General features: G+C 49.6%; 1 protein-coding gene across 1 annotated transcript in view; it reads left to right on the top strand.

Moving 5' to 3' along the window:
- Nucleotides 1-27,927, top strand: part of PIGB (phosphatidylinositol glycan anchor biosynthesis class B) — a 225,461-nt gene that overhangs the window by 2,483 nt on the left and 195,051 nt on the right. The window lies entirely within an intron of this gene.

Below are 27,927 nucleotides of genomic sequence, written 5' to 3'. Positions count from 1 at the left end.
CCCCCCCTAGCTACGTGTCTGTCGCCCCATAGGAACCCGAAATATAGAATTAAGGAAAGAAGAAAGGAAAAAAGACCATAAAGCGGGGAGGAGCCCACCACACTGCCGAACTCCCGGACTCCCGCGCCGCTCATACCTCCTGCGCCATGTACAGTACAGTATCAAAAGACCCACGTAAACCCGGTGGTCCCGATTCAATAACACCCAGCACTTCAGCACTTCACAAGTCCTCCCCCCGGCAGAAGAAGGAAACAGGAGGCGAAATCGCAGCGACATGTAACAAAAACTGGTCATTAAAGACTACTCATCCAAAATTACAAAACGTGTATCAGTCCAGGGCCTCGTATGCCAATCCAACCAAAGCGACAACCGGCATGCCATCACCCCTGTCCGGACCGGCAGATATGATTCAGGCCCGTCCATTGCTGCGAGTCACCTTCAGCCAGGACAAAGAGACAAGATGGCCGCTCTCGAGGAAAGGGGACAATGAAGACGTATCGCACCACAGGGTCCCAAACGCAGCAGTAACATGCCACAGAGGCTCGAGCGATAGGTGCTTTCAGGGTAACATCTGGCAAGGGAAGCGAAAGGCTAGGTCTCAGCAGGTAGTTCGTAGGCAGAGTCACAACGTTCAAAGTGAAGGGTGTCCCTGCAACTGTATCCGTGTCGATGGGTTGACGCGTTACATTGTAGCCAGGAGGACTCCGCACCACCGGCCCCCCACTCTGCGACATTGTTTCACCTCCAGGAGAAAACAGGGGCGGCGGGGGATCCTCCAGCCGGGAACGTCCCGTTGCAACCAGTGCCTCATCGATTCTCCGGGTCAGCGCCCGGCAAGTACTCTGCATTGCCACTTTTAACGCCACAAGGGCGGCCAATACATCCCCACAGGTCGGGTCCCTCTGTACCAAGCATCGGTCCGCGTTATCCCGCTGTTCCTCCGATGCGGCAATCAGCTCCGGGGCACATGGGCGCGCAGACACTGCGAGTCCAGGGTCAGCCAGCGTCTCAGCAAGAAGAGCAGACGCCATTGTCATCTCCACTGCGGGCAATTAGTGACGGGACAAAAATGACTATGATCCGAGGATGTAGACACCGGAAAAGCGTCGTGCTCCACTCGGGAGCTGCACCGGGCGAGAGCGCCCCACGGCCACCGCGAGAACCGTCCGTTCGCCGCAGGAAGACGCTACAAAATGGAGTCCGCTCGCTTGTCTTCAGGGTGGCGGAGGAGAGCTAGCATTAGGGGGCTCCGACGTCGTCCACACCACTGCCGGCGCTCAGGGGAGTCCGACCAGGACGTAAGGGTCTGACTCCAGTCGCACGGCCAGCATTTCCTCCCCCGCGATCACCCGCAGTATTCCAGCTCAGCACCCCGTCCACATCACTCGGCGTCCAGCGGCGGCCATCTACGCAGGGACCCGTGGGAGCGCCGGAGGTCATAGTAGACACCGAGTCAGCCACCAAACCCGCCGATAAAGGTGTCAGGAGAACGCCAGTCACTTCAATGCCGGTAATCCGCGGCGGCTGGGCGGCGCAGGTCAGGAGGATTAATCAGGATTAACAAAAGAAGCCGGACGGTCCACGGAGCCGGGAGCTCAGGCGTCCGACCCGTCGGCCATCTTGGCTCCTCCCCCTTTTAATAACTTTTGATCCATTTGAGCAAATAACTTTTTTTGGTTTAAATCTGACCATTATGCAACAGAAAATGGGTTATATGGTAAATGCGACTGTTAGAAGGCGACCTCAGAGGGGCCCGGAGGGGGCCCTGACTGCCCTGAGACCCACCCTCGAGGTATCGTAGCCGGGCACTGGCGGGAGACTCCTCAGGGGAGGAACCTCGTATCTAGGATCGCACACTCGGCACCACACGACAGAGAGACACCACACGAGGAGTTCTTAAGAGCAAATCTTTATCAGATCGAGGTGGTAGGATCTTTATGATCAGCAAGGCAAAATATATACAAGTGGAGCGCGGGCTCACAAAGTCTCGGAGGGGGGTTAGGAGGTAGCGGGACAGTCTTTGAGGATAGGGATCAAAATACAGGAGCGTACCCGGCGCACAGCTCACAATCCTCCAGCTGGGGGATACGCTTGTCGTCGTGGGGTCCGGCGGGACCAAGAGAGTCTGTGGAAGCCGCGAGTCACTCAGCAGGCTCGAGTATAAGTTCGGAGGTCTTACGATCTTCAGGGAGCCGCGAGTCACTCAGCAGGGCTCAAGCACAAGTTCGGAGGTCTTACGATCTTCAGGGAGCCGCGAGTCACTCAGCAGGGCTCAAGCACAAGTTCGGAGGTCTTACGATCTTCAGGGAGCCGCGAGTCACTCAGCAGGGCTCAAGCACAAGTTCGGAGGTCTTACGATCTTCAGGGAGCCGCGAGTCACTCAGCAGGGCTCAGGTGTTCCAAGGCGAATGTGCCGGACAGTCCTAGAGCACCCCTTGTTATAGGGCGACTCCTCTTTGATGTCCGGAGTCTGTGCAGGCAGGGGTCTTGTCACCTGGGGGTCGCTTGTTGGGGGTTTCCTGCCATTGTCCTTTGATCCTTTCAGGGCCGGGTCGGGAGGAGTCCCAGACACCCAGCAGGCGTGGAGCCAGCCCTCGGGGAGGCCGGCGGGTCGATCGAAACCCACCTTCCCAGGGAAGCGCAGAGGTGTGATGGAAACTGTTCCTCCCTTTCTCATCCCAAGGGGAGCGCGATGTCCTCCAGCCGGAGTGGCGCCTACAGGCTAGGGTCGCGCTGGGGCCGGGCGGCCATCTTGGTGCATGAAGTGGGCACGCGGGCCCGGGATGACCGAAGGAGGAAGGCCACGGACGGGGGAAGTCCGGGTCGGGTGTGTGTGTTCTGGTGGGAAGGATCGGCTAGGCCGTGGGCTCGGGGCTGGTGTGAGGTGCAGGGGTCAGGTCTGACTACGTTACGAGGGCCGGGTCTAACAGCGACAAATCAATAATTATGAGAAAAAAACAGCGGCCGCAACAGTGCATAATTCCAGTTGCCCCAATTATATGTTAAGATTGCTTGCTCTGGAGAAATACAAACTCAGGGTTTAAAACATAACATAGTGGTTGGGGGTTGTTCTTACTAATCTAATACATATTATTATCCAAATGAACCCCTTGAACTATCTACATAAAAACATTTTTTTAACTGCATGCTACACTTTGTGCCTTGCAAGAGGCACATTTTTCCTCTACTGTGCTTTAAAACTGGGATCAGTCAAAGCTCAGATATCTCTCAAGAAATACATTAATCACCAGAGTTACATTGACATTTTTATGGTGGCATAATAATTGCAGGCTGGCACAGAACCTTAGATGCAGGGCACTGGGAACCCCAAAGCTTGGCTCGTGATTCAGCTGCCCTTAAGTTGAACTTAGTTTGTTATTTATTCAACCTTCTGAACAGCGGACAGAATTTTACTATTAAGTATGTTAGCAAGAACGCTTCTAATATGCGTGGCTCCGAAAGCTTATGGATTCCACCATAGTTGTAACTGATGTTTTAAACGCAGATTTCAACACAGACACACCGCATGCTGTAACTTCAGCATGGCCCATTGTCATTCTGTATGAAAGAATCGCCACAGGCAGAATGACAATGGGGCTAATTGACACTCTGCAAGGTCTGGGAGGGGCTGTTGAAGCCTCTTCACTTCAAAGAAACGCAAGCTGGCCCCCAACAGTGAGCTCTGTAAAACGCCCGAGGCTTCTCAAAAGGGGCATCGCAGATTCCTGCAATGCAATAGGTCTCGCATTACTGAAAGTTTGAGCTATTGCTGTTGCAAACAATAATGCAACGCCAATAGCTCAAACTTTCAGTAATGCAAGACCTATTGCATTTTTAATGCTTGTTATTTACTCTTCTTGGGGAATGTCTACCTGGTGGACTCCACCCAATGGTGCACTTGTGCATCTCCTAGAAGATCATTTGCAGGCGTGACTCCAGCTTCGGCAGCATCCTCCATCCGCCCTGCGGACTCTCACCCTTCTCAAAGGGACCCCTTAAAACAAGAGAGTATTTGTGAATCTCCCACGGAACTGCGCGCCAGGGCCCGTCTCCTCTCTAATGAAAACCTTTAATCATATTCAAATAGGTTACTGTTCAGGGGGAAACTAGAAATATGGATTTGATAGCAATACATTTCCATCGCTGGCTAAGCCCACTGCTTAATTGTCCTGTCCGAGGGCTCACACATTTTATTGTTTGCTGGGTGCTTAAGTCCGGCTCTCATTTTGTGTCGGTGACATTACTGCTGATGGGCCTAATACTCTGATAATTTTGAAGGGGATTTCATGATAGAACGCAGAGTATTACAAGCATGTGCAATGCAATAGGTCTCGCATTAGGAAAGTTTGAGCTTTTTGTATTGTAAATTGACTAATTTTTTATTTATGTGTTGGTATTGAAATTACTAGCTTTCTCATGTACAATGTCAATAGTTTTAACTGTTGCAAATGTGACACCTATAGCATTTGTAATGCAATATGTGTTGTATTTACATGACTTAGATGTATTGATATTACAAATAACAATGGCTTTTAATTTTTGCAAATAATACTTAAATAAAAGTTAATGTAAATTATAATGGCAATCGTTTAAACTTTTGTTAATAACTCTTGTGAAGATTATGTTTAGTGTATTTAATTGCGCCTGAAATCCAAGAACAGAAGTTAAATATTATCATTTTTTTTGTGCCATTTGTAATAAAGCCTAAATATTGAGAGAACATATTAGAGCCAGTTGTTGTTGAATGGTTGTACAGATTGATACTGTGGTGGTGTTGAGTGATGCTGTGGCGTTAATTGATGCTGTGGTAGCGCATAGTGATGTAGTGGTGCCCTTGAGTGATGCTGTGGTGGTGCGATAGATAGATAGATAGAGTGTAATAGTCCGATAGATAGATAGATAGATAGATACATAGAGAGTGAGGGTGATATTATGTGGCACTGAGTGGTTTTGTGTGGAGTGTATGTTGATTTTAGTGGCGTGTAATTATGTGGCATTGAGTGTTATTTTGAGTGTATCTTGCATTGTTTGCATTGTAATTAATTGGCACTGAGTTATTTGGAGTGCATGTGGCATTCCGTGTAATGTAATTATGTGGTGTGTAATTATGTGGTGCTGAGTGGTATTTGAAGTGTATGTGGCATTGAGCGCTGTGTAATTATGTGGTGTGTAACTATGTGGCACTGATTGGTTTTTGGAGTGTCTGTTGTATTGAGTGCATTGTAGTTATGTGGCATGTAATTATGTGGCTCTGAGTGGCATTCGGAGTGTATGTTGCCTTGTCTTGTATTTCTATGGTTCTTTAAACCCTTAGAGGCAATTCTTTTATTTTAACTAGAAGGATGGTAGTTAAATGGTGTTTACGGCAGGATGGTCGTTAAATGGTGGCTACGGAGAAGCTGTGTGCTGAAAGGCAAAGAGAACACGGGCATGAAAGTGAAAGCGAGGATGAAAATGGAATGAGTGTGGCAGGATGGTCGTTAAATGGTGGCTACGGAGAAGCTGTGTGCTGAAAGGCAAAGAGAACACGGGCATGAAAGTAAAAGCGAGGATGAAAATGGAATGAGTGTGGCAGGATGTTAGTTAAATGGTGGTTACGGGGAAGCTGAGTGCTGAAAGGCAAAGAAAATACGGGCCAAAGCTGGAAGAAAACTCGAGATGCGAGAGGCATGTGTGTGTGGCAAACACTGGTGGGGCTCAGAGCATTCTGTTGCTGCCTTGATGCCTGTGTGTGTGAGCAGTGGGGCTGTGTGTGTGAAGTGCCTAAAGTTGCAAGAAAACATATGGTTATTTAAATCTTTAGATGCAGAATTAATGGCGCTAGTGTTATCGACCTTAGAAGGATGAAAAGGGAATGAGCGCGGCATATGTTAACTTTGTAAGTGCAGAAAGCGTGCAGGGCAAACTTATTATTTTGGTTGTTTGAGACTCAGATCTGGGCAAAGCTGCAAGAAAACACGGAGGGGGGAGGGGTGGCTGTGTGCTGAAAGGCAAAGAGAACACGGGCATGAAAGTGAAATCGATGGATGGCAATGCGTCCGTGAGACTAGCCCTGTGGTGGGGGAGGGACAGTTGTGAGAGGCACCATGAGGAAACAATCTCTCGGCATGCTGTAGCGGGGGAGCGCATTCCATGCAGGGGAGCGGACCCTTTGAAGTATGACGCCGAGGCTGTGGCTACACATGCACGCGCCAGTGGGCTGAAGCGCTTCCCCAAATGGATTGCATGGCGGCACGATGCACGTGATTGTGCACGTGCTCGCCATGCAATCCAGTTTTGGGAGCACTTTGAAATGCCCCTCTTACTAGAGTCTCGCATAGCGATTGCGTAAATGCAATAGCTAGGCGAGACCTAATTACAGAAAAACGGCGTCCCTAAATAGAATTATGAGGGACAAAGGACTTTGCAGTGAAACGACGGACTGTCCGTGAAATTAACGGACTGTTGGTCACCCTACGTTAGCGGCGGGGAGGGTGGAGAGGTTAAGTCTAACAAATCTCCAAGCGTGAGTAGGTAATAATGCTAGTTGTTTTGCTTTGCATTCTGGGACGCGTAGTCCTGATTTTATAATGGTATAAACAAGACTGCAAGTCGAAAACATAGGCTAGATGAGCTACCAGAGCCTGTGTTCACTTAAAGTGTGCAGATCATGGCGAGATACGTGTAAGTAAAAAGAGAGGTGGCAGTGTTAAGTACAGAGACAGATTGTGGAGAGACAGCTGAAGGAGAGTAGTAGGCGAGGAGGCAAAGGGTGAATACGAGAGTGTTAGAGACAAGAGGACAATGGAGAAACGAATTGCGTATAGGATGAGGTTGTCGCCTCTGCTAAAACAAAATTCAGAGTTTACGCTCCTCTCCACTCACTATAAATTATAAACTTTTTGCAGCAGGTGTGAACACATATAGGCGCACGCATTGTTTGCATTTCTTTTCTACATACCTCTAGTTACTGTTCCATACCTGCCAACTTGAATCACAAATCTCACTGTGTGAGGAGGCGGTGGGGCCTCGTGCCAGGAAGTACCTAAGAGGCACTATTGAACCCCACCCTGCCCCTAAGGCCCCCTCCCCCCTTGCTGGTGCACTGTCCTGGGGTGTTTTCACACCCCTTAATGGACGTTGGTAGTTTAAAGCCTAGGGAAACGAGCTGGAAAACCCCTATCGTACATGACAACCCTCCCAATTCAGGTGGGAGACTACCGATTTCAAGTCTAGTCTTGTGTTACTTGGAGTGTGCACCACTAGTAACCTGCTCCTTTGTCACACTTGCTCAGTCTGCTGTAGCGCTTTAGCTATGCTCCTGACAGGCAGGGGAAAATGTGTATTTGCTTTTTTAATATCCGATCCTGCAGCAGCACAGTTGCAAGTCCCATACATGACAATAGACCCGATTCCGGACTCAACAGAAATCGATGGGAGAAATACAGTGTCTCAATTATTTTTTGTAAATCTCTCACTTTCCTCTTCTAAAACGTTGTCGTGTGCTCCATATACAGAGGTTTTCAGCTCGTGTTCCCTGCCCCCGTTTGATATCAGCTCCTCATCTGATGACCTGGTGATTGTAGCCGATATCGTTTGTTACACGGTGGCACCATGTGAGTTTGCGAATATGCTGTTCTCTTTTTTAATTACAATTTGTTTGCAGTTTAGGGGGCCATGTTAATAGGAGTAATCATTACTGAACTCTGTTTTGATTCTTTAATTAACCTTACCCAAATAAAAGAATGAATTGGGAGCATAAAGACATGAATAGTCAGACTTGGAACAGTTCCTTTGGAGGCTCACTTGCCTTGCCTTGATCATTTATAGTCTGGGTCATTGGCATTATGCGGCAGTTGAAAGTCCAAATTAGGCAGCAGGGTTGACTAAGTTATGTGGTAAGAAAAGGTAAATAAGGCAGCAGACTTTAGTATTACTTAATTATTTTGTAATTTGTTCACCTGGTTAACACTGTCTGGCAAAAATCTCACCTCATTAGTGTCTATTTAACAACCAAATACAGAAGTAAGCAACGGAAAGATAACTAGTCAATCTTTGCAAAGGGCCTTTCACTGTGCAAGAACACTTGTCTCCAAGTTTTAATAGTTTTTAATCTGTTTGAGTTAGAAACAATCTGAAGAAGGTGGTTTATCTGGCAAATGTGACAAATCCGTAATTATGTGGAAAACGCAGAAGCTGCAGAGTCGCTTAGTTTCAGCAGCCCTGTTTATTGTGAACAACGCTTGTGGAATTGAAGCTCCCAGTTTATATTCTTTACCCAGTCACGTACCATTATTAAAAGATCTTTACAAAGTTATAAAAGACAATTTTCACCCATGTATGGTAACTCTCAATATAAAAAACAGTGTCAGCTTGTGAAATGTGTAAGTAATACCTTACACATTCACTGTCAAGCAGGGTCATTTAAAAAATGTATTTGGGCCCAAATACCCATACAGACAATATACAGGACCGAAGTCAAACTTTGAGCTTCTAAGATGGCAATAGTTGTTGGCTCCCCTACGCAAATGTAGAAGTTCAACTAATTGAGAAAAAAGACAGATTGGTTATTAAAGTGAGCAACATATGATGCAGTCAATTAGCTAGAATACCTATTTTAGCAACTTTAAGGTGTGGGCAGTGGATACTACTCTCACCTCAGGGTTTTACAATATTAGATAATTTAGCTTATTGTGTACAGGCCTACCAGGCTTAAGTTCCAGTTTCACAGTGCAGGTTTTTTTTCTTCGGCCCCCTTCACTCTTCTGCTCTCAAATCCCTGACCCCCCCCCCCCCCCCCTCCAAGTTCTCTGTGTTGCTCTACTACGGACCTGTTGCTCTCACTTGGCTTTTTTTTTTTGTCAACCAACCCAACTCCTAGTTGCTGCCCTTTCACCATTGATTCATGACACCGAGTTGCTCCTACGTTGCCCTCCCCAACACATTATCATTTTTATATCAATGTTCCTTTTCTGCAGGCCGAGAATCTGCCTTGTCGAGAACTATTGACCATTTTAACATATATTGACCAAAGTTGCTCTCAATTTAGAGATTAGTAGGGGTCTCGTTTCTTTTTTTACATTTTCCACTAAGTTCTTCCTTATACATTCCTTGTGTTGAGTGAAGCACGAAGGGTGCACAAAACATGAAATTAAGTTGGCAGGAGTTCTGTGGCAGGCCATTGAATCAATCAATCAGTAACATCAATGGTGAGCGATCATAAATATGGCAACAACTAAAAGGCTGAATGAAAAGCCTACCTTCATTCCTAACTGTGAGAAGTTTGGTTGTTGGTTGAGAGGGTTGGGAGTCCTTCTCAAGCAGCAACCACAATTCTAGTCCGGATGAACCACAAAAGTCACTCAATTAACCCATGCTTAACCCTCTGGTAGCTTAGCACAAAAGCAGTCAGGCTTAACTTGGAGGCAATGAGTAAAGTATTTATGCAGCACACACATATTAATAAAGTGAAAACAAACATACGAAGAATCCCAAAACAATTTAGCAAAATAGAGTAATTTCTTATAAAGTTTTTGACACCAAAATGATAGAATTCCAATAAGTTGAACCAAAGATATGCAATTTCAAAGATTTAAGATAAGTATAGCGCCTAAAGCACGAAACGTCACTTGCGGTTATGTGGTTGTGTGAGACTGGGTGAAAGTCACAAGTTCAGACCAACTACAATTGAGTGGGTGTTGGATACAGGGACCAGTGTAGTCCAGCAGAAAAAGTCACCTTCTTAAAGCCAGCGCAAAGTGTTCTGTGTGCAGTGGAGGAGGCCTCAAGGAGAAGGGAAAGAATGATGAATGGTTGTCGCTGTAGCACGAGGAGGAGGCTGAGCATCGGGGACAGTTGTCACTTTGACAAGAAAGTACTGTTGGGCGTATTGCTGGAGCATCGTGTTGGCTGTCACAACAGGCTTTCGATGATGTAGCGCAAAGTACAGATCTCGCATTGGCGGTTGTCACTGTTGCATGAAGAGTCGCAGCACCAGAGCTTTGCGTTGGCTGTCGGCGTTGTGGCAAGATCTTGGAGCAAACAGGCCCGTTCGTGGAAGCAAAGAACCCAAAACATCAGGATTTCTCCTTTTCGTTTAAGAGGAGCTCAACTGATGCTACACCAAGGGTCTAGGACGTTGGAAGCATGTCTTGGAGTTCAGGAACTCACACCAGCACAGAGACCAGCAGGGATTAGGCAGGCCCAGTCCCAGGTCCAGTGCAGCAGGTCAGCTGAGTAGTTGCAGGGAGATCTCGGGAGCTTCTTGTGTCTCTGTAGCTCAGAACAGTAGTTCAGTCAGCTGATCCTTGGAGTCACTTCACCCTAGAATGAAGGGGGCAGGTGCAATCTCCCTTTTCAGGCCTCCAGCAGTAGGGTAGTCCTCTGCTAGCAGGTCAGTCCTTCATCTGTAGTATCCACAGGTTCAGGAGTGTACTGAAGAGTGGGTCTGAGGGTCCATTTTTAGGTCTCGCCTGACCCAGCGCTTGCGCTGGTCTGGCGAGACTTTAAGTAAGGGTTTCAAAAAATGCTACCGCCGGCTACAGCTTGCAGTGCATGTGCGCACGCTTGAGCAGAGGCGCTATATGGCATTCCTCATGCTCATTAAGCCCATCGCTCGCAATGTGCTTGATAGCGATCACTTTCACGTCACGCGACGGCCGCGCGCGCGCGCACCACTCCCTTTATACACTCTTGTTTTGGATTCTAACGCTGATCAAGACGCGCGCTTGCTTGATTAATCTAAAGTTGAGTCCACCTGTGGTTGGTGTGGGAAAAGTCATTGTTTGCTTACACCAGAGCTTGAAATAGAAAAGTACAGGTAGTTAGTGTCACTAAGTGCCTGCTTGCCCCTTAGAAGTTCCAGTCCTCTCACGTCACTTCCCCGACAACTACCCAATTCGATGTGAAAGCAAATGTCTCCCAGAATGGCAGAGACTCGCTTTATATTTACTGTGCTCGTGTGCCTGCATCCAGTAGCTCTCCGCTTTTCAAAATACCACATTTTCATCACGTTACGCACTCATCCGAGAAGAATACCGTAACTGCTCTACTCTTGCGCGCACTTGACGATTCGACCTGGTCTTCAGCGCTTAGAAGCAGCCCCAGGCTGCCACGGGTGCTATACAAACCTTAACATAAAACAGCATACCAGAACAGTGCAGAGATGGCATGCGTGTGCCTTTCCAGCACTGGTGGCGATGTCCGGGTGGCTGCAGCGGGGGTCTAAATAAGATGCCAGTGGTTGCCATGGGGAAGAAAGTGCAGGCGCTCGCAGTGTTTGCAGCCTCACAAACCGGGTGCGGGCCCTTTAAGAGTAGAGCAGGTGCCGCTCCTCTGATAGGTCCCGGTTCCAGCACTCACTAAAGGAGTGCCGGAGACACAGTACAGTGAGTATTCAGTCTCTGCAGCACCACTGCCCGAGCAGGCGTAAACCACCTCCTTTCTCTTCCTGGCTCGAGCAGACTTCCCATGTACCTAAACTAGGAACATTTTTCCGCTTGGTTCTTTTATAAAGTGTTTTGCTTTGTAAATGTAGTGGTAATAATATATTTAATTGTGTATGATTTAAAAATAGTGCACAATACATGCATTTATAAATACACGTATTGAGCTTGTACCATACATTCTTACACCAGAGTTGTAAAAGTACCCCACCCTGTATCAGTGATTCTCCGGTCCGTGTGATGTACAGGATTGAGTGGGGGACTTTTACAAGAAGAAGGGTGTGTTTTTTAAAAATAAAAGTTATGCGACCATATGACGGGCACATTTTAGAAACCTAAATTCTTTATTTCTAGGCACAATTGATAATTTGTACCTGCCCCTTCACCCCAATATGCAGCTATTTCGCATGAGAATGTGGACGACCTTGCTTTGTATATCTTAGTTATTGTTATTGTTCTCATATTGGTAGAAGTATTCCATAACTAAGTGATACTCATAACAACTTTGTGTGGATGAAAGGATGGATAACTTATGTTTGGTTAACAAAATCATCCACCAGTCTTCAAACCTGTGGCCTACAATTTACAGTTCTCTGCAGTAACTGCGTTAAACTTCCGAGCTATCTTACGCGTTAACAAAGACAGAAGCAGCAGGCGTGCGTGCGTGCGTTTTTTTTGTGTTTGTTTTTAAAGTCATGGTCACAAAACTTTGGTTCAGTAGCTGCAGTTGCTCATTTTTTGCACACTGCCGTGCATGTGTTTTTCTCTTTCTCTCCCTTGTTGCTCAACACAGTACTGAAGGTGGGTCTGGGGCAGGCGCATGGCCCCTGTCCAGTAGCGTAGCAAGGGTGCCAGAGACCCTCCTGCAAGCAAGGAACATGCCCCCTCTGACTGCTGTTGTTGTAATAGACTGCAGCAATTGTCAGGATTCAATGTGCCACTTAGGGCCCCAGTGCCCCTGCACCTGCTGCACCACTGGCATCCACGCACCTGCTCCTGTCGTCCTGTTGTCAGACCATAGAAAACATAATACAATGACCTAAGAGGTCCTTCACGCCTTCGATATAGAGACCTCACAGGTGAAAACTGGGTTTTTCTAGAACACAATTCTCATGTTGTCCTCTTTCACGAAAACTACTGAACAGGGAAGTTAGTCACACCTGTCATGGGAAAGCTGGCGTTTTTGGAATTTCTACTAATACACTTGGGAGACTGTCTTAAGGGGATAATAGACAGCTGAAGTTATGTCCCTTTCCAAGACACTGGTCCCTATGATATGGAAGCAGCCAGATCTGAGGACTGTTGTCACTGCCTGGCAGTTGCTGCTGTGCAACTCCAAGCATTCATTGTCTATGTCAAAGTGGTACAGGGTAGTTGAGATTGGGGTCACCATGGTGGGAGATGATCTGGTCTCTCCTAGCAGCTAATCTCTGTGTCACTAGTCCCACAGTAACTGGTCACAAAAGCCATCATGCGGTGTCAGCCAGAGAGGACCAATACTCTAATGTTCCACATTTGAACCTCACCAACCAGGTCATTCAGAAATCGACTCAAGGAAAACGTGCTCCGATCTAGAACAAGCATTGGCATAGCCAATAGGTCTTGCCTTTGGGACCTTATAAATGTTTAGTTATCCAGCACAATATCCTTGGTGCAACAACATTATCTGTTGCATGGCTAAACCTATTGGCTATGCCAATGCTTGTTATACCTGGTGGTAACTTTGAAATGGGAGAAGCTTCTGGAGGTTTCTCCTACCAGAGGTATTGGGAATTTCCTTCCTTCCTGCCCTGCTCCCAGTCTGTCTGGAATCATGATAGCTTAGTGTGAAGTTCTTTGTGTATGTGCTGGGGCAGTGTGGTAGGTCATCAAAAAAATTTGGAGCTGAAGAGGGATTATCGCTAGGTCACCCTCTACTCACTAATCTATACACCAATGACCTGGTTACATAGAACACTACAACCTTTAAATATTATATCAACAAAAAAAGGTGGGGATACTTGTATATACTCCTAGGTTAGGCTGTGCTTGTTTATCAGTCATGCCCACCTCCAAGTGTTCTTTTCTAAAAGTTTTAAGTTTGTCAACAAACCATACACCTGATCACACCAATTAAAGAAAAAGAAAAAAGGTGTGGGAAGTCAGAAAGTACCTCACATAAGCACCACCCATTGAGCTACAGGTTGGTACTCACCAGTTTGCTCACGTTATCATCGGTAACTTTCATGGCAAGAAAAGGGGAAAGTGGAAATTTTTTCCCCAAGTCTTGAAATTGTGTGAGAAAAGGTGAAGAAGAAGAAGGTGCAGATGATCATTTCATCCATCAGCCATCTGGACCCCGGGAAGTGCAAAAGAAAACACTTTTCTAAGCTAAAATGAGTTGTGGCTCACTTTTTTGTCATACATACTTTAATTTCCAGAGACCACACACTCAGATTAAAATGAACAGCATGTTTAGACCATCTTAATTGGAACGGCAGACATGTTTCATTGCCTTGCAAGTTTTATGGCAATTTCATCAGGGCTCAGGGACGCATCTCCACCTCACTGATGCTTCTAAAACGATCTGTGGTGGTTGACAAACGCCATAAAAGAAAGATTGTGCCAAAGACATAAAACACACATATGAGTTATTTTTCTGTGTCGACATAACCACACTTTTTTAGAACTGTGTATAGTTTGTGCCATAATTACTAAGTGGTTGCCAGGTGGACTCCTACCAGCGACTCACTCGGTGGGTGGAAACAGAGAAACAGGGGGTTTTAACGACTTTTCCCCTTCAGGTAGAACACAGCCACCATTTGTGAACCTGTGAATACATATACGCATTATTTAGCCGTAATATATAGTCATACTTCTCATATTTGCCTATTAATAACCTAATGCCTTCTTCGAATGTCTAGAAAGCAATTGGAAGCATTAGCTACGGGGACACAACATGACCTGTGCTCAGTGCGACACAGAAACTTTCCTACGTCTCGCTCACCCGCTTTCTAGTTCCAGGGCCCTGCGCTTCATTTGTGCATTTAAAAACTGAGCGGGAGTCATACCATTCCCCCTGACTCGCACCTCCCCACTAACCGCTCTACTGATGGTCTGAGCTCAAAAACGTACTTGATGCCGAGAGGACTTGTGTGTCCGGTGAAGGAAACGTGCTGCGACCTGGAAGCAGGACACTAGACTCTCCCTCTCGCCTGGGTAGAAAGCACTCAGTGGCCAATCGATTCCTCATATGGAAGCGGGGGCATTTTTATAGCTAACACCCCACTCCACTTCGAAAGCATTACTTTCATGGGCACCATCTTTCAGTAGGAACTGGCCATCTGCACTGCAATTGATGTTTACTACACAGTGTAGCGACCGGACTTGATACTCTGTGTGTGTTACAATACTGCATCCAACTATCAAGATGTACTCAAATCGCATGTTGCAGCGACCAATTTTGTTACATTATATGTATACAAATTCATCATCTATGTTTCACGATATTCCCTAGATTGCACAGCGGGGAGATGTAATCATATCATGTATGCCTGATGTGTTACTATACTTCATCCAACTATCAAGATGTTACAGCGATCAATATTGTTGCACTATATGTATACAAAAACATTGTCTGCATTTCATGATATTCCCTAGATCACACAGCGGAGGTGTATTCATATCATGTATGCCTGATGTGGGCACAAGGGTATATAGATACCCCATATTGTTTTACCCCACCTATTGTCCTCATATATTTTCTGAATTCTCCGCATTCAGGACAGTTGTATAGAGGATGTGTATATATACATGTTAGACCAGATGTTTCAATCATTGCAACATTGCTCATAGTTCCTGCTATATGTCGCATCCTATGGCAGAACACTAATGGGTATGATCTTACTTGCCCACCCTATTCCATTTGATAGTGTCATTCATATACACACTTCTAAAAAGGTGTGGTAATGTCGACACAGAATAATAACTCATGTGCGTATTTTATGTCTTTGGCACAATCTTTCTTTTATGTTGTTTGTCACCACCACAGATCGTTTTAGAGGCATCAGTGAGGTGGACATGCGTTCCCGAGCCCTGATGAAATTGCCCTAAAACTTGCAAGGCAATGAAACATGTTGGACGTTCAATTAACCCGTTCCCCGCTCATGACGGAACCACTCCGTCATGAGCCACGGGCGCCGTGTGCTCATGACGGAGTGGTTCCGTCATGCTGCGGCCGTTGGCGGCCGCTCCTTCCACGTGGCGCTAATTCCCCGCCTGTGCGGGCGATTAGCGCAAGTGGGTGGAGTCATGACCGAACCACTCCGTCATGAGCACAGCTCGCCCGTGACTCATGATGGCGTGGTTCCGTCATGAGCATAGCGGTGCCGCAAACCCCCCAAACACCCCAGCGCTGCGGCGGAATTCGCGCCGTAGCGAAGGGGTTAAGATGGTCCAAACCTGCCGTTCCTTTTGATCTGAGTGTGGACACTGTGGAAATTAAAGTATGTATGACAAAAAGTGAGCCATGACTCATTTTTGCTTAGAAAAGTTTTTTTGTGTGCACTTTACGGGGTCCAGATGGATAATGGATGATATGATCATCTGCACCTTATTCCTCTTCACCTTTTCTCACACAATTTCAAATGTTTGCTTTCCCCTTTTCTTTTCTTGTCATGAAAGTTACAGGTGAAGCAAGATGGCTGCGTCCGAGTGAAGCTCCCGAGCAACGGAGCCGTTCTCCGTCGGTTCTCCTGCCCGGAGTGTGCTGCGTGGCTGCCAGGACTATCTATCCCTGCCCGTGGGGTCCCGGCGCCCGGCGAAACTAATAGTGGCGGCGGGGGCGGCCTCAGCCTGCGTGCCGCCCCCCTTGGGGATTTGAACGGTGAAGAGCGCGCAGAGCGCTGGAAGCGGCGTTCGGCCGCGAGCACTACCCCACGCCGCGGCTTGCCATGAGGCGGCTAGGCCATGCATCCAGGAGCAGACCGGCCGCGGGAGAATTGCGGACCTGCGAGGGACTCCCCGGGGGCGACGGTGCACCTGACACCCACTACATCGCCTGCGCTGTGCTGACGCCCCTCGCGCTGTGATCCTGCCGGTCCCAACCCCTTGAGACGGCAGGGGCCCGCTGCGGTGGACGGTGGTGGAGGACGTGGCGGCCGGGGGCGCTGGAGGAGGATGCGACGCCTTGGAGGCGAAGCGGATCACTGCGGTGGCGGAGACGACCCTGGCGGCCGTGTTGTGGCCCTACTGCTCGCGCCGATGGACTGGGATCGGGGTGAGGCGCCCAGGGGACTGACCGCTTACCTGCTGCTGGACATGGGGGAGTGGCTGCTACGGACCTGACGGTGAGAGGCCTGGCGGACTTTGGCTTCTGGTTGCCCACGGCTCGCGGTGCACCTCCCCCGCCGGCGGTGCTGCCCTGCGCCCTGACGCCCCCGGCGCTGGTCCGATTCGTGACAGTGGGACAGGACCCCCTTCGTTAACGGCGCCTGGTGGTGATTGGAGCCCCGATCGGCCTCGTGCACCACTGAGCCCTCTGAATGCCATCGGCGCAGCAGCTGGCCATGGGGCGGCTTCGGAACAAGCAGGCTGAGCCCAGACTGAGGGCGAACGGCCCTGATGCGACGCCGGGGCGCCCTGTTGTGTCCGCGACGCCGCCTGCATCGACCCTGGAGGCCAAAATGGACGTCATGCTGGCGGCGGTCGACCGCCTGAGCAACACGCTGGAACAAACCCGCACTTCACTGGAGTCCCGAATCGATAAAGTCACGGTTGACTTCACCCTGCTCCACGCCCACCATCGCAGGCTGGCGGACACCGTTGCCGGTCACAGCCAGGCGCTACAGGACGTGCAGCCGATCGTGCGCAATCACTCCGCCACCTTGCAGGATCTGATCGACCGAGTTAACACCCTTGAGGACCGTGCGGAGGATGCGGAGGGCCGCTCTCGGCGCCAGAACATACGCGTCGTGGGCCTGGCGGAAGGCGAGGAAGGGCGGCAACCCGAACAGTTTGTTGAGGACTGGTTACGAGATATCCTGCCCCCAGGAATGCTCTCCCCGCAGTTCGTGGTGGAGAGGGCGCACAGGGTGCCGATGCGGAAGCCTGTCCCTGGAGCCCGGCCGCGTCCCTTCCTGTTTCGCCTCCTCAACTACCGGGACCGGGACGTGATCCTCCGGGGAAACGCGGAAGATGGGTGCCCTTACAATAGGGGGTGGCCCGGTGATGCTGTTCCCAGACCACACTGCGACTGTTCAGAAGCGGAGGAGCAACTACCTGGAGGTGAAACGCCGGCTCCGAGAGCTGCACATCCAATACTCGCTGCTGTTCCCCTCGCGCCTCCGGGTGGTCACGAAAGACGAGACACGATTCTTCGACGCCCCGTCTGATGTTTGGGACTGGCTGGAGGAAACGGGCCAACATGGTGGCCCCCGGCCCACGGACCCGGGGCCTGTGGTGCGTAGGGAGAAGAGTCTGAGACGGCCACGACAGAGAGACCGACGTGGTGGGATGGGGCCGAGTCCCCCGGCCGCGCCGAGTCCGGAGAGGATGCGTGTGGAGCGGCTGGAGGCTCTGGAGGCGGTGGCCACCCTGGGGTCTGTGAGCAGCCAGGGGGACGTAGCGGCTCGCATTCACAGTGACACTGAGACTGACCTGTCCTCCTCCCCGTCCATCCTGATTCCGGAAGACCAGGTGTTGCCAGAGGTGACCCCCCAGACAGCCGACCTCCTGGGGTGAACTATTGTTGGTTTGCACTGTGTCCACTGCAGGTACCCTGGGGTGTCGGGCGGGTTGTTCCGAACTACTCTCGGGGGGGGGGGGGGGGAGCCTTCTGCCTCTGTTGTCCACTGGACTGTGACTTTTGGGGCCCTGTATGCTTCTGTGAGTGAGGCGGGGGGTCGCGGGGCTGGAGGGGTAGTGTGGGTCCCCTTACACATGGGCCGGGGACCGGGGTTTCGGGATTGTTCTGGTTGCGGGGGAACGGGGTGATCCCCACACACACTCCTCTGGGGAGAGGTTGGGTAAATGGCGGCCCTACAGGCACACGGGGCCCTGATGGGGGTAACATGGGGCTCTTGCAGGCCAGGACCAACGGTATTGCTCTTTAGCCCCTCGTACACCCATCTTTGATCTGGTAGTTCACAGGCGATTGAGCCTAGCATGTTTGGACGAATGCCCGGTTTTGGGGTTCGCCCCTGTGGTTATGGAGCTCTTTTTGTTCATTTTGTCTTTACTTTTGCCTCTTTACATTCTGCAGCGTTCTGCAGTTCTTTCACCCACCATGTTCTTGCAGCGGGCGATCTGAGTAGCGGTCCTTCTGGTCTTTTTTCCCCCTCCCCTTCCCCGGCCGGCCCGCTTCGGCCGATGAACCCAGTGTTGTCTGCGCTCTCCACCGATGGCTGACACTGCAATAGTCACTTGGAACATTAGGGGCATACACACACCGGCCCGCCGATATTCTGTGTTCGCCTATCTCCAGAGGCACAAGATAGGGGTGGCTCTTCTTCAAGAGACGCACATGACACGGCTGGAACTCGACAGGCTGCGCGCCCGATGGAGGGGACAGCTTTTCGGGACCACATACTCCGCGCATGCTCGGGGTACACTGGTTTGGGTACGGGCAGGCACACCCTTCATATGCTCCGAGACGGTGCTTGACCCTGACGGTCGATATACCCTGGTGCGGGGGCGGCTCAATGGGCACCCTGTGCTCCTGGGTTCTATCTACGCCCCGAACGTTGACCAACCGTCGTTCCTTGATCGCCTCTCGGTGGCCCTGACCTCGTACGTGGGTCTTCCCTGGCTACTAGGTGGGGACTTTAATGCCGTGCTGGACACGAGCCTTGATAGATCCTACCCGCCACTCCGTAGTACACAAGCAGTCTCGAACGCGAGGAACCTTACTGATTGGCTGTCCCGGTGGGCCCTACATGACGTCTGGCGCACCTTACACCCCACCGATCGGCTCTATTCATATTATTCTGCGGTACATGATCTTCACGTCCGCCTTGACAGGGTGGTGAGCTCTCCGTCGCTGAACCCGTTGATAATCCAGGCGGATTACCTGGGCCGGACCCATTCGGACCACAACCCTCTTAGACTACGTCTCTGCTGGGACCCGGGGAGACCCCCCATTCCCACTTGGCGCTTGCAACCGGCTGCTCTTGAGGACGCGGAGTTCCGGGCCTCGCTCGGCACAGCGGTCGAACAGTTCTTTGACCTCAATGAGGGCACGGCGGAGAACACGTTGATAGAGTGGGACGCGCACAAGGCGGCCATGCGGGGACACTGTCTGGGGGTGACGGGGAATATCCGTAAGCAACTTACGTTGCTACTCACCGCTTTGGAAACTCGGCTACTGGCATGCGAACGCCATGCCGAGGGTGGTGGGCGTGACTCGACCAGGCTGGCTCGGTTTCGGGCACGCCATGCTGAGCTGTTGGAGAGGTTGCGCTGCCACAACTACGCTGCCCATTCGGCACGGGTCCACGCCACATCGGACAGGGCGGGGCGCTTGCTGGCCTGGCTGATCCGACAGGAATCGGGCTATGCTCCAATAGCCTCCATTCGCGGGTCGGACGGCATGCTGGTGCACACACAGCCGGAGATCCACCAGATCCTCACGGCACACTACAAAGACCTGTACACCTCGGTGGGGCGACGGCAGGCACAGGATCTTGATCTGTTCCTGGGGGCCGCCGGCCTCCCCACAGTTCCGGATGCCCACCAGGAAACACTGGAGGGTCCCCTCACCCTGGAGGAGATAGGGGACGCGGTGGCCTCATTGGCCTCTGGCAGGGCGCCTGGGCCGGACGGTCTCCCAGCAGAATACTACAAAGCATACCGGGAGTCTCTGGTGCCCCGTCTGCACGCGTTATATCTCACAGCCCTTGAGGAGGCCACCCTGCCCGCTTCCATGAGGGAGGCCTACCTGATCTCCTTCCCCAAACCGGGGCGTGATCCTACTCATCTAGGGTCCTATCGCCCCCTTGCCCTCCTCAACACCGATTACAAGATCCTGGCCAAGGTCCTGGCGGAGCGGCTGGCCCCCACCGTGCCTGTGCTGGTGCACAGGGATCAGAATGGGTTTGTGCCAAAGCGCAGCACTTCGCTTAATCTTCGCCGGTTCTTCCGTGTCGCCGCACACGGTGCACAGCATTGGCCACGGGCGGGCTGCCTAGTGTTGGACCTCGAAAAAGCCTTCGATAGTCTGGAGTGGGGCTACCTGGTGGCAACACTATCGCATTACGGACTAGGCCTTGGGTTTCTACAAATGGCGGCGCTCCTCTATAAGAACCCTGTGGTCCGGGTGAGAACTGGCCCGTATATCTCCGAGGCCATCTCGGTTGGCCGAGGTACCAGGCAGGGGTGCCCCCTCTCACCCCTCCTGTTTGCACTTGCCATTGAGCCCTTGACGGCCACCCTGCGGAGGGTGTTGACAGACGGCATTCCAATAAGCGACGCCACCCATCAGGTTTCCTTGTACGCGGATGACCTCTTGATTTTCGTGCGGGACGTGGCGAACATTTCAGGAGCCCTTGAACGGGTTCTCACGGAGTTTGCAACGCTTTCCGGGTTACGGGTGAACGCAGCCAAGTCGTGTCTCTACCCGTTCCGTGATGATGCCCTGGATCCCCGGTTCCAGCTTGGGGGTGTGCCTGTCCGGTGGCAACCGGACACCTTCCGTTATCTGGGTATTCAGGTGTACCGGCGGACCGCTGACTTGGTGGAGGGTAACTTGGGCAGGGCGGTGACGGCGATCAGGGCCCAGATGCGTTTCTGGGGCACCCTCCCACTTGCGGTCACGGGTCGCATTGCACTGGTCAAAATGGTGGCCCTGCCCAGACTCCTCTACTATTTTGCTAACCTGCCGACCTACATCCCGGCATCCTTTTTCGCCGCCTTGGAGCGCTCCCTTCGGGATTTTGTGTGGGGCACCGCGCATCACAGAGTGGCGCTCTCTAAGTTGTACCTCCCCACGGGTCAGGGGGGACTCGCGATGCCCTGCTTTGCGCACTATTACCTAGCAGCACAGCTGCAATGGGTGGCCAGGTGGTTGGCCGACCGGGAGAGGGATGACACGGCATCCATGGAGCCACCGCTCCCCCTGACGGATATTATCGCGTTGTTCCACCCGACGGCCAGAGTGGTCAAGCCGGGGCCCCTTCTAGTGGCGGTGGCCTCTAAGTGCTATCGGCGTGCCCTCTACTTGACTAGGTCGCATACCCCATATGCCCCTGCCATGCCGATTGAGGGTTCACCTAGCGGTCGAGGGATATTGCGCCCGGCAGAGCTTGCCGATTGGCATGCGGTGGATATTTGTACGCTGGGGGACCTCTACCACGATGGTGTGCTTATACCGTTCGCTCAACTGGCGGAGGAGACGGGGTTAGCGGCCGGTCAGTTCCTCCATCACCGCTCGCTAATCGCGACGCTGACGAGCCGGTGGGGTGCTCTTCAGGAGGAACCGGCACAACACCTCATGATGCAGTACCTCCACGTCATGGGACGGGGCAGGCACATGATTCGCTGGTTCGCGGCCTCCTTGCGGACGCTGGTGGCGGCGGACCTGTCTCCATTACGGGGTAAATGGGAAGTGGATCTGGACCGCCCCATGACCGACAAGGAATGGAGAGATACACTGCGGGGGCCAACACGGGTCCCCAGGAACCTGCGGTTTCGCCAAATCCAGTACTTCATACTGCACAGAGCATATCTCACTCCCGACTCCATCAATCGCTATTTCCACCGGGCGGACGCTGAATGCCCACGCTGCAGGGCTCTGGATGCTGGACTGGTGCACATGTTATGGAGCTGTCCAGCGCTCGACTCATACTGGCGGACGGTGCATGGAGCGTTACGTACTTGCGTCGGTCCGCTGGCGCGGCGGGACTGGCCAGCCTGTCTGTTGCACTTGTTTCGTAGAACCCCCCCACGAAGGTTGCCTGTCGTTTCCTCGACCTGGGCCTGATCGTGGCGAAGCGGTTACTTACTAAGCGCTGGAAGGCGGCTGAGCCCCCTCGGGCGCAGGCGTGGCGGAGCTCCCTGCTAGTGTGGGCGGGGGCGGAGGGTACGGCTCTCTTGCGAGAGGAAACGTTAGGCCTCAGACGCACACCCATAACGACTCAATGGGACGTACACTTGCAGGTCCTGATACAGCTGGATGGGGATGCCCTGGGACTCTGTGGGACACATACTGCGGAGCCACTTCCTGGAGGGGAGGGGAATGGAGGTGAGCCTGGAAGACCCACTCTGGGGATTGGCGGGGAGGTCCTAGCCGAATCGGGCGGATGTGCGGACAATGACACTTGCCTTCCATAGAACGATATGTCACGAGGGATGAGGGGGCCGGGTCTGGGGGGGATGGACTGGGGGGGGGGGTATCCTGAGGGTCGTATGGTCTAAGATCGAACCTGCTGCTGCTGTTCTGTTGGGCTTCTGTTGTTTCACCTGTTCTCTTTTACCCCGTTTTGGTTGTTCCATGAATCTGTTCAAATGCGGGCAGTGGCCCTGACACTTATCGGCTTGCATTACTCCACGCCTCGTAGTGGCGATGGATCCCGTGGCTCATCGCATTCATGGTTGACGGATACTCCTCTGAGTACCAGACTCATTGCCTGTGGGTTATTGCATTTATGATGTATGCTATGTCTAAATTAACAAATGCTAATAAACAGATTTCATAATAATGAAAGCTACAGATGAAAACATGAGCAAACTGGTGAGTACCAACCAGTAGCTCTATGGGTGGTGCTTACGTGAGGTACTTTCTGACTTCCCATACCTTTTTTTTTTTTTTTTTTTTTTTTTCTTTAATTGATGTGATCATGTGTGATGTTGGTTGACAAACTTAAAACTTTTAGAAAAGAACACTTGGAGGTGGGCATGACTGATAAACAAGCACAGCCTAACCTAGGAGTATACAAGTAAAAGTTGTGCAACAGCTACAATAGTTGAGGGAAAATGATGTAAATAAAGGAAATGAAACACTCATTGTACTGTAATGAAATCAAAAATGTATGGCTAAGTGCAGCAACGGAAAAAACAAAAAATAAGGTACCCACAATAGATAGATTATTTCTTCCTGACAGTCGGAGAGTGGTTAGCAACCTGAAGTGAATTCAATTCCTTGGAGCTTTAATTTGGGAACTTCTCAGCGCTTTGGATGTGTTGTATGGAATCTGATACTTGTGTTCGAGAATTCAATCCCTGTGTACCAATCTAATTTTGCATACACATGGTAGCATAACTATGGTTCCTTGAGACTATGGAGATATGTTGGTGCAAATTCTCTTGAACTGACATTAGAACATATTATATGCTACAAATTGAATTTGATGGTTGCTCTCAAACTATGCTTTATGTCCTGATGATGACTTAACAAATCAATAAGGTCGAAACGCTGTCGACTTACTCCTTTGGCAAACCAAGAGGAAGCATATTTTGCATTCTGATCTTGGTATAATACGGACAAGCATTTGTATATTTTTTTCATCTGTCATTGGGTCTGTTTTTTGTTTACACTGCAAATTGTATTATATGTTTATTGTGTGTAACCTTATGAGCACCAGTTGTCTGTTTATAATGGATTCCGTATTATTCATGTTTTACAAAAAATATTCTCAATAACAAAACAAGTTTTCTATAAAAATCTATTGTGTGTACGTTGTTTTCTGCTTTCTCCATTGCTACACTTACCCATACATTTCTGATTTGATTACGGTATAATTAGTGTTTCCTTTCCTTTAAAAAAAATAAACTCCCTTAACCATTGAAGCTGTTACATTGTTTATTGGCTCCAGTTTCTGGGGAATAGGGCTGCCCCTGTTTGATGTAATCATAACTTTCTAAAAGTGGATTTTTTTTAATTCTGTCTTAAAATCCAACCTTACCATTAATGAGGGTTTTAATCTACAATTCCTCAAATACCAAACATGAAATTCCTACCCATTCTGAGCCAAAAGTTATCACTTAGTCAATGAAATATTTGTTACCCAATGTTATCCTACGGGAGAGATAGGTATTACAGTAGTGAAAAACACATTTGGGAGTTTTTTACTACCAGTACGTGTAAAACTTTAAAAAAAACATATCCAACTTTTTAAATGCAATGCACCCTGCCTTATTGGCTGTTTAGGGCACACCCTAGGTATGACATATATGTATTAAAATGGAAGGATTTAGGCCTGGCAAAAGGTAAATTTTCCCTGGTCGAAATGGCAGTTTGAAACTGCACACACATGCTGCAATGGCAGAACTGAGATATGCTTAAAAAGGCTACCTAATTGTGAAGCATAATAAGTGCTGGAGGCCCACTAGTGTTATTTAATTTACAGACCCAGGGCTGATTAAGTACCACTTTACTAGGGATTTACAAGTAAATTAAATGTGCCAAATGGGTGTAAACCAATTTTACTATGTTTAGAGGAGAGAGCACAAGAACTTTAGCACTGGTTAGCAGTGGTAATGTGTGCAGAGTTCTAAAGCCAACAAAAACAGGTTCAGGAAATAGGACGGTGAAGGCAAACAGTTTGGGGATGGCCCTGCAGAGAGGGCCAGGTCCAGCACAAACTCTTGCAGTTTTTATAGCGTGCATTCTGAAAAATCATTACCTAAATACATACAGCACAAATAAAGCTTAAACATTGACCTATGGTTTATATTGACACCGTAAAATCAAGGGTTTTTCTCTTTTTTTCCACCCTAATGTGTTCTCCTAGTTCACTATCCTAGCCCTCCCACTTGCCTTTGGAATTTGAAATGGACTCGATCCTGTACCCACAGCCGGTATAAACCGTTTTCTTGCTGAAAATTAATGCGAGAGTAAAGCTTGATGAATAAATAGATGCTTAAGACTGGTATAAAACTCCGCCTTTGGGGGCCAATGCGAATTATTGTTTTGGACAAATGCTTACCTGTGTATTCTGCAGAATACATTAACAAAAGGATTCAGAGAGCACACTGTTAATTAGAACTGGGTGACCAGGTGCTAAAATGGAGACAGACATAATGGATCCTGAAAATAGAAGAAGGATCAATAACTCTATTTTTTATCAATACTCATTTATCAGAGTAAATAACTATGTATTGTTGTTCTCTAATGCTGTAGAGGGCTTTTTGAGTGACATGATACTAACACCTAAGTTCCTAGGCTGAGTGCTTTGTTGAACTTACCAGAGCCCAGACCACTATTGGACAATATTCACATCACCGTTAGATTTGTTTTATATGACATGTTTACTGATAATAATACTGTACTTTCTGGCTTCTTGCTGTCAGCGACCAATTCGTTTGTCAATTGTGGGTCAGCTCCAGTCGATACTATCACCTCTGCTTCCACTTCCTTCGGCACCCAAACCTATCCTAAAATCCAAAACATAGGTCACACTAACAACTAGGACCAGGAGTGGAGCGGTCCCAATGCGAACATTGGTGCACCCCGACTGAAGCTGTCCCTTTCACTTTCGGTAAATCAGTTATGGTCGGTAGCAGGTGATAAACATTCTTGTAAGAATGACAGACAAGGGTTGTTGTTTCAAAGCTTTATATAAAGAATTAATAGCCAGTTTACATCGAACATGCCATAAGCAAATTCAGCAGCAAAGCATACAAATCAAAAGTACAGAGCACTGTTCTAATTGAAATCCGGCATAGATTTGCCTGCTAAAGGTGAGGAAATAGGTCTCATTTACATAGAAATCTACATGTCCTTTTATAGAACCTCTGACAAAGACATTCATACATTCTACATGGCTCTCAAGATTAGCACCAACAGAGAACCAGCAAGAAGAAACATTTTACTACCGAGTACATTTGAATTTTCTCTCTTACTACAGTGAGTCTGCAGATATTCTCACAGTTTATTCAAGCAAGTCAATTGGGGCAGTTGAAATGTCCTTGGCTAGGTACAGTAGGAGAAAAGTCTCTGGGAACATTCTCTGTTTATTAGTGTGCATATCGCAATTCTTTATTTAGAACGAGAAGTGCAGTAACAGTCAACACATGATCGCTTATGATGTTGATGCAAGATGGAGGACAGTTGTAGGAAAGTGGGATATTATGTGTTATGCCTGGATAGCCTAACCATGTAATAGTAACACAATATCCCAAATATGATCCTTGGATTCACCCTAATAAAGCCTTAGCTCTGTCCTGGAGAAGTGTCACAGAACAGTCAGGCTTTACTAGAGGAACATTTGTTAAGTATTCAGGTGCCGCTCGGAGGCGCAAATTTGGATTTTAGTACTTTTAGTACTTTTTAGTACTTTTTAGCTGTTGCTGCCACGGAGGAGCTTACAGGACAATTTGTATAGCGCTGCACACCTCCCTGGGCTTTCAACGTTGCCGGGACTGCGAGGACCAGGGTGCTTTGAAACGTATTGCAACACCGCACCTGGTTCCTCTTCCCGGCCCCTCCTCTCACTCACACCGGCTATTTTAAGCCTCGCGGCCCCCGCTTCGCGGGAGCCGCTCGGAGGCGCGGATTTGGATCTTAGTACTTTTTAGCTGTTGCTGCCACGGAGGAGCTTACAGGACAATTTGTATAGCGCTGCACACCTCCCTGGGCTCTCAACGTTGCCGGGACTGCGAGGACCAGGGTGCTTTGAAACGTATTGCAACACCGCACCTGGTTCCTCTTCCCGGCCCCTCCTCTCACTCACACCGGCTATTTTAAGCCTCGCGGCCCCCGCTTCGCGGGAGCCGCTCGGAGGCGCGGATTTGGATTTTAGTACTTTTTAGCTGTTGCTGCCACGGAGGAGCTTACAGGACAATTTGTATAGCGCTGCACACCTCCCTGGGCTCTCAACATTGCCGGGACTGCGAGGACCAGGGTGCTTTGAAACGTATTGCAACACCGCACCTGGTTCCTCTTCCCGGCCCCTCCTCTCACTCACACCGGCTATTTTAAGCCTCGCGGCCCCCGCGTAATCCTCAATTACACATAAAGTACTTTAGTGGAATATAGCTGGCTTAGCTAGTAAGCTCGATTGCCCTCTGTGGGGTTCCTTCATAGACCTCCATCACATATGCTGTTTTCAAGAGACATGGGCAAGGCAAGAATGCCATCGTGTGGGTTTTGCTACCTTCTTTACTCCGCCTGTGTGGGGAGGTAGAGGCCGCCCATCAGGAGGCCTAACCACTTGGGTTGCCACACATCTGGGCTGCAGTGTTACGATTCTAGAAACTGGCTCTGAGGATGTTCTCTGTTTGCTATTAGATTGGTCTCTAGGCGCGAAATTAGCCGTGATTAATGTGTATTCTAGGCCCGTGAATGTATGTGCGGAATCTGGGGTAATTGATGTTTTATCCAATGTTCTATCCAAGATCCCTGAGGGTATAATGTTCCTTATAGCGGGAGATTTTAATTCCCACTTTGAACCACTCCAGGGGTTGGTGGACCAAACAAATCAAGATGAGGATGAAATATGGCACATCCCACAAGTCGCGGGCCCAATGGTTCGGTCTTGGGCTCCCTTGGCCGTCCAAATCACCTCCCTGTCGATGACCCATTCAATCAGGG

The sequence above is a fragment of the Triturus cristatus genome, chromosome 3_1 (assembly GCF_964204655.1).
Source record: "Triturus cristatus chromosome 3_1, aTriCri1.1, whole genome shotgun sequence".
Lineage (NCBI taxonomy): Eukaryota > Metazoa > Chordata > Amphibia > Caudata > Salamandridae > Triturus > Triturus cristatus.
This window is presented reverse-complemented; position numbering and strand designations above follow the sequence as displayed.